Source organism: Triticum aestivum, chromosome 6A (assembly GCF_018294505.1).
Source record: "Triticum aestivum cultivar Chinese Spring chromosome 6A, IWGSC CS RefSeq v2.1, whole genome shotgun sequence".
Taxonomy (NCBI): Eukaryota; Viridiplantae; Streptophyta; class Magnoliopsida; order Poales; family Poaceae; genus Triticum; species Triticum aestivum.
The window spans coordinates 371,503,396-371,515,031 of NC_057809.1; positions in this window are offsets into that span (position 1 = coordinate 371,503,396).

Sequence of the window (11,636 nt, forward strand, 5' to 3'; positions counted from 1 at the left end):
AGAGATCGTGTCCCCTTATTGTGGGATTCTCATCAATACAGGTATGGGTAACCCAACCGTGCTATTTACACAGCCCTTGGGAGTAGGCTAATTTTAAGGCGAGTGGGGAGTGTGATGGCCTCGCTTATTAAGGTTGATAGACTACTCATATCAATAAGGAATTCCTTCTTTTTCGAGAGCCCATTCGGACAGAACTGCAAAGTTAAGCATGCTCAGCTTGGAGTAGTGCTAGGATGGGTGACCGACCGGGAAGTTGCTCCCGGGTGCGCACGAGTGAGAACAAAGTGCGAAAAAAGACTACTATTGATCTGTGGAGCCAGTCTAGATCCCGCTAGGAGTAACGGCCACTGGCGGGTGTGTCCTGGGCGTTACAAGTTGGTATCAGAGCCGACCCTCGCGGTTACACGGATGTTTGTGGACAGGTGCGCGGTCATGTTGTTCATGACGCTTGTGACCCGTCGTGGCACCCGACATGGCACATGTACCGGACTGGATGCACAGACATATGTGCCAAGAGGGAATGTTCTTGTGGCCCGACAAGGACGTCGGTTCCTCTGAGTGGGGATGTGTGTGATGATGGCCTCGCTTATTAGTGATGATAGACTACTCAGATCAATAAGGAATTCCTTCTTTTCCGAGAGCCCATTCGGAGAAAACTCCAAAGTTAAGCGTGCTCAGCTTGGAGTAGTGTCAGGATGGGTGACCGACCGGGAAGTTGCTCCCCGGTGCGCACGAGTGAGGACAAAGTGCGCAGAAAAGACTAGGATTGATCTGTGGGGCCAGTCTAGATCCCGCTAGGAGTAACAACCACCGGCGGGTGTGTCCGGGGCATTACAGGGAGGCGTTCAATATTCACTGCCCTTATAAGGAGATAACATTCCCCTTTCTTCTCCCACGCCTTCTCTCTTCCTTTTCCTTTCCACTCTTGAGCTGCAGCACCCAAGTTCCCATCTTTTTTACACTCGAGCAAGCACTAAACCATGTCCGGATGCGGAGGTCAAGGCAAGTGGATGGCCTTATCCGTCAAGGAGGAGGACATTGTCGAGCTTCGGGAGGCCGGGTACTTGGCGAAGGAAATCTCGCACCGCCTTGCAGCCCAGGGACAAATCGTACCCACGCCAAAGCCCAATGAGAGGGTAGTATTCATCTGTCATTTCCTCCGCGGGCTAGGGTTTCCACTCCACCCCTTTGTCCGCGGGCTTATGTTCTATTACAGGCGAGATTTCCATGATCTATCCGCGAACTCCTACCTCAAAATCTCGCGTTCATCGTCGTGTACGAGGCCTTCCTCTGCATCCAACCCCACTTCGGGCTGTGGCTCAAGGTCTTCAATGTGAAGCCGAAGGTGGTGGATGGCCAGCAGGCGGAGTGCGGAGGCGCCATGGTGAGAAAGCTGGCCAATGTCTCCTGGCCAAAAGGCACTTTCGTTGAGACTGTAAAAGAGTGGCAGAAGCATTGGTTCTACGTCACAGCAGCCGAATTCAACTCCAGCGCTCCCACGCGACTCACCTCCTGGGTTGAGAAGAGCCCGAACTGGTGTTCACTAGACGAGCTGACAGCGCTGCAGACGCGCATTCAAAGCATGGTGGATAAAGACATCAAGCTCGTCAACGTAATCCAAGTGATGCTGGTACGTCGGATCCTCCCTTGCCAAAGCTGGAGCCGCCCTCTATGGGAGTTCAGTCCAAAGAAGCACCATACCCTAGAGAGGCTCTTCAAAACGACTCAGGAAGATGCCTGGAAGTTGCTCTTCAAGGGCAACGAGATACCGCCGGCTCGACATTAACCACCTCCCCAACGAGGTATGTGATCTTCAACACATCCCCTACTTGCATGTTTCAAGGATGATATCTAAGCTTTTATTATCGTTGCTTCTTCAGAACTGGCTGAAGAGGGCAAAGCAAATCCGGTGTCCGGCTCTGCTGCCTGAAGAACCAGTCACCCCGCGTTAGCGAAGATGCTGGAGCCGGCGCCTTAAGGCCACAGGAAAGGCAAGGGGGTCCGGAGCGGCCCCCGCTGTAAGCGTGCTTTGGACATGACGTCCGAAGACAAGACCCGCTCCTCCGCCGCCGAAGACGACGAAGATGAGGAGGAGGAGGAAAGCGATTCTCCCCTGATGGGGGGAGGAAGAGGAGGGCGGCCTCCACAATTCTGAAGGCGGAGGCGCCCAAGAAGGGGAAAGGACCACTCGTGGGCAGCTCTGCCTAGGACATCGAGAGCAGTCCGGAGCAACGCCCCCGTATTAGGCCTCAGGATGCATCATTAGTGCTAGGCCTAATGTCTGCCTATAAATCAAGTCTCGCCTCCGCATTGTACTGACATGATTGGTTATGTTATTACAGTCCAGCCCACGATTACCCCAGCGATCCTCGTCAGGAGGTTCGTTGGACTCAAAGGCGATGGCCAGCGAGACACTGCCGGCCGCTCACTCCCCCAAGGCCAAGGACGACTCAGAGGTGTTGTCCCGAAGGACTTTCCCAGGCCGGGGAGAGGCTCAGGAGGCGCCATATGGTGATGCCTCCGTCACCGTACACCAGGGGGACGATCTCCATGGAGACTGGTGGTGAGGAGGGCTGTATTCAGTTCGACCCTCAACCGGACCAAATTCAGGAGACCGATATGGCTCCAGAATCCGGCACGCAACTGCTACCACTTGAGCACTGCATTGGTTTTCCCCGAAGAGGAAGGGATGATGCAACAAAATAGCGTAAGTATTTACCTCAGTTTTTGAGAACCAAGGTAACAATCTAGTAGGAGGCTACGCGCCAGTCCCTCGTACCTGCACAAAACAAATAAATCCTCGCAACCAACATGATAAGGGGTTGTCAATCCCTACACGGCCACAAGTCCCCAAGATCAACCTCAGGAGGTATAGGTTCCCAAGATCAACCTTAGGAGGTATAGGTTCCTCCTTTGGTCCTTCGTATTGCACAACCAATTCATCATTGTAAGCATTCTTTTGACAGAACTTTGTGAGCCTATATTCAAGAGAATATCCTAGTTCCTTATTTCGAATAGCCAAATGATCATTAAGTTCAGAAATTCTATCAACTAAAACATTGATAGGAACCCTTTTTCTAAGATTTTCATTGAAAGCAACATAGTCTAGAGATTTCAAATGCATTATTTCTTCTTTATCGAAGAGAATGGCCTCTATGGGAGGACGATAAGCGTCCACCCTATAAAGCGCAAAGATTTCTTTGGCTTCTTTTATTATGAATCTAAACTCATGAGGCAAAAAGATAGTAGCGGCATGCTTAACATAAGAATGTTCAATATTAGAAAATTCTAGGAAAATCCTTTGCATGCAAGGGTGCATGTGCATGAATTGTCTTTCAAGTTCAACTACAAGCATCGCAATAGCGTCCGCAAGACTACTAGTTCCATGGAGGATGGAACTACCCATAGAAGGTAAAGCACCGACACAAGTAAAGAAATCTTGAATAACTCCTTTTCCAATAATATTACCACTACCAACACGGAATTTTTTTTATGTAAGATGGGTGGTTCTTTAGCAGGAGCATCAGAATTTTTCATGATATTATTTTTGTCCATATCGACAATAATTTCCCCAATTGCAGACATAGAGGCAGAAGGTAAGGGACTGCCATAATGACAAGCAAAAGAACTTACACACAAGCAAACAAAAAGCAAGCGGGCAAAAAGAGGCTAATAGAGAAAGAGAGGGAGGATAGAGAGAGAGAGGGCGAATAAAATGGCAAGGGTGAAGTGGGGGAGAGGAAAACGAGAGGCAAATGGAAATATTGTAATGCGGGAGATAAGGGTATGTGATGGGTACTTGGTATATTGACTTTTGCGTAGACCTCCTTGGCAACGACGCCAGAAATCATTCTTGCTACCTCTTGAGCACTGCGTTGGTTTTCCCCGAAGAGGAAGGGATGATGCAGCAATGTAGCGTAAGTATTTCCCTCAGTTTTTGATAACCAAGGTATCAATCGAGTAGGAGGCTACGCGCCAGTCCCTCATACCTGCACAAAACAAATAAATCCTCGCAACTAATGCGATAAGGGGTTGTCAATCCCTACACGGCCACAAGTCCCCAAGATTAACCTTAGGAGGAATAGGTTCCCAAGATCAACCTTAGGAGGTACAGGTTCCTCCTTTGGTCCATCGTATTGCACAACCAATTCATCATTGTAAGCATTCTTTTGACAGAACTTTGTGAGCCTATACTCAAGAGAATATCCTAGTTCATTATTTCGAATAGCCAAATCATCATTAAGTTCAGAAATTGTATCAACTAAAACATTGATAGGAACCCTTTTTCTAAAATTTTCGTTGAAAGCAACATAGTCTAGAGATTGAAAACGCATTATTTCTACCTGATCAAAGAGGATGGCCTCTATGGGAGGACAACAAGCATCCACCCTATAATGCGCAAAGATTTCCTTGGCTTCTTTTATTATGAATCTGAACTCATGAGCCAAAAAGATAGTAGCGAAACACTTAACAGAAGAATGTTCAATATTAGAAAATTCTAGGAAAATCCTTTGGATGCAAGGGTGCATGTGCATGAATTGTCTTTCAAGTTCAACTACAAGCATGGCAATAGCATCCGCAAGACTACTAGTTCTATGGATGATGGAACTACCCATAGAAGGTAAAGCACCGGCACAAGTAAAGAAATCTTGAATAACTCCTTTTCCAATAATATTACGACTACCAACACGGAATTTTTTTGTATGTAAGATGGGTGGTTCTCTACCAGGAGCATCAGAATTTTTCATGATATTATTATTGTCCATATCGACAATAATTTCGCCAATTTCAGACATAGAGGCAGAAGGTAAGGGACTGGCCATAACGACAAGCAAACGAACTAACACACAAGCAAAAAAAAAGCAAGCATGCAAAAAGAAGCAAATAGAGAAAGAGAGGGAGGATAGAGAGAGAGGGCAAATAAAACGGCAAGGGTGAAGTGAGGGAGTGGAAAACGAGAGGCAAATGGCAAATAATGTAATGCGGGAGATAAGGGTATGTGATGGGTTCTTGGTATATTGACTTTTGCATAGACCTCCTCGGTAACGGCGCCAGAAATCCTTCTTGCTACCTCTTGAGTGTTGCGTTGGTTTTCCCCGAGGAAGAAGGGATGATGCAGCAAAGTAGCGTAAGTATTTCCCTCAGTTTTGAGAACCAAGGTATCAATCCAGTAGGAGGCTACGCGCCAGTCCCTCGTACCTGCACAAAACAAATAAATCCTCACAACCAACGCGATAAGGGTTTGTCAATCCCTACACAGCCACAGGTCCCCAAGATCAACCTTAGGAGGTATAGGTTCCCAAGATGAACCTTAGGATGTATAGGTTCCTCCTTTGGTCCTTCGTATTGCACAACCAGTTAATCATTTTAAGCTTTCTTTTGAAAAAACATTGTGAGCCTATATTCAAGAGAATATACTAGTTCATTATTTCAAATAGCCAAATCATCATTAAGTTCAGAAATTCTATCAACTAAAACATTGATAGGAACCCTTTTTCTAAGATTTTCATTGAAAGCAACATAGTCTAGAGATTGAAAACGAATTACTTCTTCTTGATCAAAGATGATGGCCTCTATGGGAGGACGACAAGTGTCCACCCAATAATGCGCAAAGATTTCTTTGGCTTCTTTTACTATGAATCTCAACTCATGAGCCTAAAAGATAGTAGCGGCACGCTTAACAGAAGAATGTTCAATATTAGAAAATTCTAGGGAAATCCTTTGTATGCAAGGGTGCATTTGCATGAATCATCTTTCAAGTTCAACTACAAGCATGGCAATAGCGTCCGAAAGACTACTAGTTCTATGGAGGATGGAACTACCCATAGAAGGTAAAGCAGCGGCACAAGTAAAGAAATCTCGAATAACTCCTTTTCCAATAATATTACCACTACCAACACGAATTTTTTTTTGTAGGTAAGATGGGTGGTTCTCTTGCAGGAGCATCAGAATTTTTCATGATATTATTATTGTCCATATCGACAATAATTTCCCCAATTTCACACATAGAGGCAGAAGGTAAGGGACTGGCCATAACCACAAGCAAACGAACTAACACAGAAGTAAACAAAAAGCAAACGGGCAAAAAGAGGCAAATAGAGAAAGAGAGGGAGGATAGAGAGAGAGGGTGAATAAAACGGCAAGGGTGAAGTGGGGGAGAGGAAAACAAGAGGCAAATGGCAAATAATGTAATGCGGGAGATAAGGGTATGTGATGGGTAGTTGGTATCTCGACATTTTCGTAGACCTCCTCGGCAACGGCGCTAGAGATCCTTCTTGCCACCTCTTGAGCACTGCGTTGCTTTTCCACGAAGAGGAAGGGATGATGCAGCAAAGTAGCGTAAGTATTTCCCTCAGTTTTTGAGAATGAAGGTATCAATCTAGTAGGAGGCTACGCGCCAGTCCCTCGTACCTGCACAAAACAAATAAATCCTCGCAACCAACGCGATAAGGGGTTGTCAATCCCTACACGGCCACAGGTCCCCATGATCAACCTTAGGAGGTATAAGTTCCCAAGATCAACCTTAGGAGGTATAGGTTCCCCCTTTGGTCCTTCATATTGCACAACCAATTCACTATTATAAGCATTCTTTTGACAGAACTTTGTGAGCCTATATTCAAGAGAATATCCCAGTTCATTATTTTGAATAGCCACATCATCATTAAGTTCGGAAATTCTATCAACTAAAACATTGATAGGAACCCTTTTTCTAAGATTTTCATAGAAAGCAACATAGTCTAGAGATTGAAAACGCATTATTTCTTCTTGATCAAAGAGGATGGCCTCTATGGGAGGATGACAAGTGTCCACCCTATAATGCGCAAAGATTTCTTTGGCTTCTTTTATTATGAATCTAAACTCATGAGCCAAAAAGATAGTAGCGGCATGCTTAATAGAAGAATGTTCAATATTAGAAAGTTCTAGGAAAATCCTTTGTATGCAAGGATTCATGTGCATGAATTGTCTTTCAAGTTCAACTACAAGCATGGCAATAGCGTCCGCAAGACTACTAGTTCTATGGAGGATGGAACTACCCATAGAAGGTAAAGCACCGGCACAAGTAAAGAAATCTTGAATAACTCCTTTTCCAATAATATTACCACTACCAACATGGAATTTTTTTGTATGTAAGATGGGTGGTTCTCTAGCAGGAGCATCAGAATTTTTCATGATATTATTATTGTCCATATCGACAATAATTTCCCAAATTTCACACATAGAGGCAGAAGGTAAGGGACTCGCCATAACCACAAGCAAACGAACTAACACATAAGCAAACAAAAAGCAAGCTGGCAAAAAGAAGCAAATAGAGAAAGAGAGGGTGGATAGAGAGAGAGGGCGAATAAAACGGCAAGGGTGAAGTGGGGGAGAGGAAAACGAGAGGCAAATGGCAAATAATGTAATGCGGGAGATAAGGGTATGTGATGGGTACTTGGTATATCGACTTTTGCATAGACCTCCTCGGCAACGGCGCCAGAGATCCTTCTTGCTACCTCTGGAGCACCGCGTTGGTTTTCCACGAAGAGGAAGGGATGATGCAGCAAAGTAGCGTAAGTATTTCCCTTAATTTTTGAGAACCAAGGTATCAATCCATTAGGAGGCTACGCGCCAGTCCCTCGTACCTGCACAAAACAAATAAATCCTCGCAACCAACGCGATAAGGGGTTGTCAATCCGTACACGGCCACAGGTCCCCACGATCAACCTTAGGAGGTATAGGTTCCCAAGATCAACCTTAGGAGGTATAGGTTCCTCCTTTGGTCCTTCGTATTGCACAACCAATTCATCATTGTAAGCATTTTTTGACAAAATTTGTGAGCCTATATTCTAGAGAATATCCTAGTTCATTATTTCGAATAGCCAAATCATCATTAACTTCAGAAATTCTATCAACAAAAACATTCATAGGAGCCATTTTTCTAATATTCTCATTGAAAGCAACATAGTCTAGAGATTGAAAATGCATTAGTTCTTCTTGATCAAAGAGGATGGCCTCTATGGGAGGACGACAAGCGTCCACCCTATAATGCGCAAAGATTTCTTTGGCTTCTTTTATTATGAATCTAAACTCATGAGACAAAAAGATAGTAGCGGCACGCTTAACAGAAGAATGTTCAATATTAGAAAATTCTAGGAAAATCCTTTGTATGCAAGGGTGCATGTGCATGAATTGTCTTTCAAGTTCAACTACAAGCATGGCAATAGTGTCCGCTAGACTAATAGTTCTATGGAGGATGGAACTACCCATAGAAGGTAAAGCACCGGCACAAGTAAAGAAATCTTTAATAACTCCTTTCCAATAATATTACCAGTACCAACATGGAATTTTTTTGTATGTAAGATGGGTGGTTCGCTAGCAGGAGCATCAGAATTTTTCAAGATATTATTATTGTCCATATCAACAATAATTTCCCCAATTTCACACATAGAGGCAGAAGGTAAGGGACTGGCCATAACCACAAGCAAACGAACTAACACAGAAGCAAAAAAAAGCAAGCGGGCAAAAAGAGGCAAATAGAGAAAGAGAGGGAGGATAGAGAGAGAGGGCGAATAAAACGGCAAGGGTGAAGTGGGTGAGAGGAAAACGAGAGGCAAATGGCAAATAATGTAATGCGGGAGATAAGGATATGTGATGGGTACTTGGTATATTGACTTTTGCGTAGACCTCCTCGGCAACGGCGCCAGAAATCCTTGTTGCTACCTCTTGAGCACTGCGTTGGTTTTCCCCGAAGAGGAAAGGATGATACACCAATGTAGCATAAGTATTTCCCTTAGTTTTTGAGAGCCAAGGTATCAATCCAGTAGGAGGCTACGCGCCAGTCCCTCGTACCTGCACAAAACAAATAAATCCTCGCAAGCAACATGATAAGGGGTTGTCAATCCCTACACGGCCTCAGGTCCCCAAGATGAACCTTAGGTGGTATAGGTTCCCAAGATCAACCTTATGAGGTATAGGCTCCTCCTTTGGTCCTTCGTATTGCACAACCAATTCATCATTGTAAGCATTCTTTTGACAAAACTTTGTGAGCCTATATTCAAGAGAATATCCTAGTTCATTATTTCGAATAGCCAAATCATCATTAAGTTCAGAAATTGTATCAACTAAAACATTGATAGGAACCTTTTTTCTAAGATTTTCATTGAAAGCAACATAGTCTAGATATTGAAAACTCATTATTTCTTCTTGATCAGAGAGGATGGCCTCTATGGGAGGACGACAAGCGTCCACCCTATAATGCGCAAAGATTTCATTGGCTTCTTTTATTATGAATCTAAACTCATGAGCCGAAAAGATAGTAGCGGCACGCTTAATAGAAGAATGTCCAATATTAGAAAATTCTAGGAAAATCCTTGGTATATTGACTTTTGCGTAGACCTCCTCGGAAACGGCACCAGAAATACTTGTTGCTACCTCTTGAGCACTGCGTTGGTTTTCTCCGAAGAGGAAGGGATGATGCAGCAAAGTAGCGTAAGTATTTCCCTCAGTTTTTGAGAACCAAGGTATCAATCCAGTAGGAGGCTACGCACCAGTCCCTCGTACCTGCACAAAATAAATAAATCCTCGCAACCAACATGATAAGGGGTTGTCAATCAGTACACGGCCTCAGGTCCCCAAGATGAACCTTAGGTGGTATAGGTTCCCAAGATCAACCTTATGAGGTATAGGTTCCTCCTTTGGTCCTTCGTATTGCACAACCAATTCATCATTGTAAGCATTCTTTTGACAGAACTTTGTGAGCCTATATTCAAGAGAATATCCTAGTTCATTATTTCGAATAGCCAAATCATCGTTAAGTTCAGAAATTCTATCAACTAAAACATTGATAGGAACCTTTTTTCTAAGATTTTCATTGAAAGCAACATAGTCTAGATATTGAAAACTCATTATTTCTTCTTGATCAGAGAGGATGGCCTCTATGGGAGGACGACAAACGTCCACCCTATAATGCGCAAAGATTTCTTTGGCTTCTATTATTATGAATCTAAACTCATGAGCCAAAAAGATAGTAGCGCCACGCTTAATAGAAGAATGTCCAATATTAGAAAATTCTAGGAAAATCCTTTGTATGCAAGGGTGCATGTGCATGAATTGTCTTTCAAGTTCAACTACAAGAATGGCAATTGCGTCTGCAAGACTACTAGTTCTATGTAGGATGGAACTACCCATTGAAGGTAAAGCACCGACACAAGTAAAGAAATCTTGAATAACTCCTTTTCCAATAATATTACCAGTACCAACACAGATTTTTTGTATGTAAGATGGGTGGTTCGCTAGCAGGAGCATCAGAATTTTTCCTGATGTTATTATTGTCAATATCGACAATAATTTCTCCAATTTCACACATAGAGGCAGAAGGTAAGGGACTGGCCATAACCACAAGCAAACGAACTAACACAAAAGCAAACAAAAAGCAAGCGGGTAAAAAGAGGCAAATAGAGAAAGAGGGGGAGGATAGAGAGAGAGGGCGAATAAAACGGCAAGGGTGAAGTGGGTGAGAGGAAAACGAGAGGCAAATGGCAAATAATGTAATGCAGGAGATAAGGGTATGTGATGGGTACTGGGTATATTGACTTTTGCGTAGACCTCCTCGGCAACGGCGCCAGAAATCCTTGTTGCTACCTCTTGAGCACTGCGTTGGTTTTCCCCGAAGAGGAAGGGATGATGCACCAATGTAGCGTAAGTATTTCCCTTAGTTTTTGAGAACCAAGGTATCAATCCAATAGGAGGCTACGCGCCAGTCCCTCGTACCTGCACAAAACAAATAAATCCTCGCAACCAACATGATAAGGGGTTGTCAATCCCTACACGGCCTCAGGTCCTCAAGATCAGCCTTAGGTGGTATAGGTTCCCAAGATCAACCTTATGAGGTATAGGTTCCTCCTTTGGTCCTTCGTATTGCACAACCAATTCATCATTGTAAGCATTCTTTTGACAGAACTTTGTGAGCCTATATTCAAGAGAATATCCTAGTTCCTTATTTTGAATAGCCAAATCATCATTAAGTTCAGAAATTCTATCAACTAAAACATTGATGGAAACCTTTTTTCTAAGATTTTCATTGAAAGCAACATAGTCTAGATATTGAAAACGCATTATTTCTTCTTGATCAAAGAGGATGGCCTCTATGGGAGGACGACAAGCGTCCACCCTATAATGCGCAAAGATTTGTTTAGCTTCTTTTATTATGAATCTAAACTCATGAGCCAAAAAGATAGTAGCGACACGCTTAATAGAAGAATGTCCAATATTAGAAAATTCTAGGAAAATCCTTTGTATGCAAGGGTGCATGTGCATGAATTATCTTTTAAGTTCAACTACTAGCATGGAAATAGCATCCGCAAGACTACTAGTTCTATGTAGGATGGAACTACTCATTGAAGGTAAATCACTGGCACAAGTAAAGAAATCTTGAATAACTCCTTTTCCAATAATATTACCAGTACCAACACGGATTTTTTTTGTATGTAAGATGGGTGGTTGGCTACCAGGAGCATCAGAATTTTTCATGATATTATTATTGTCCAGATCAACAATAATTTCCCCAATTTCACACATAGAGGTAGAAGGTAAGGGACTGGCCATAACCACAAGCAAACGAACTAACACAGAAGCAAACAAAAAGCAAACGGGTAAAA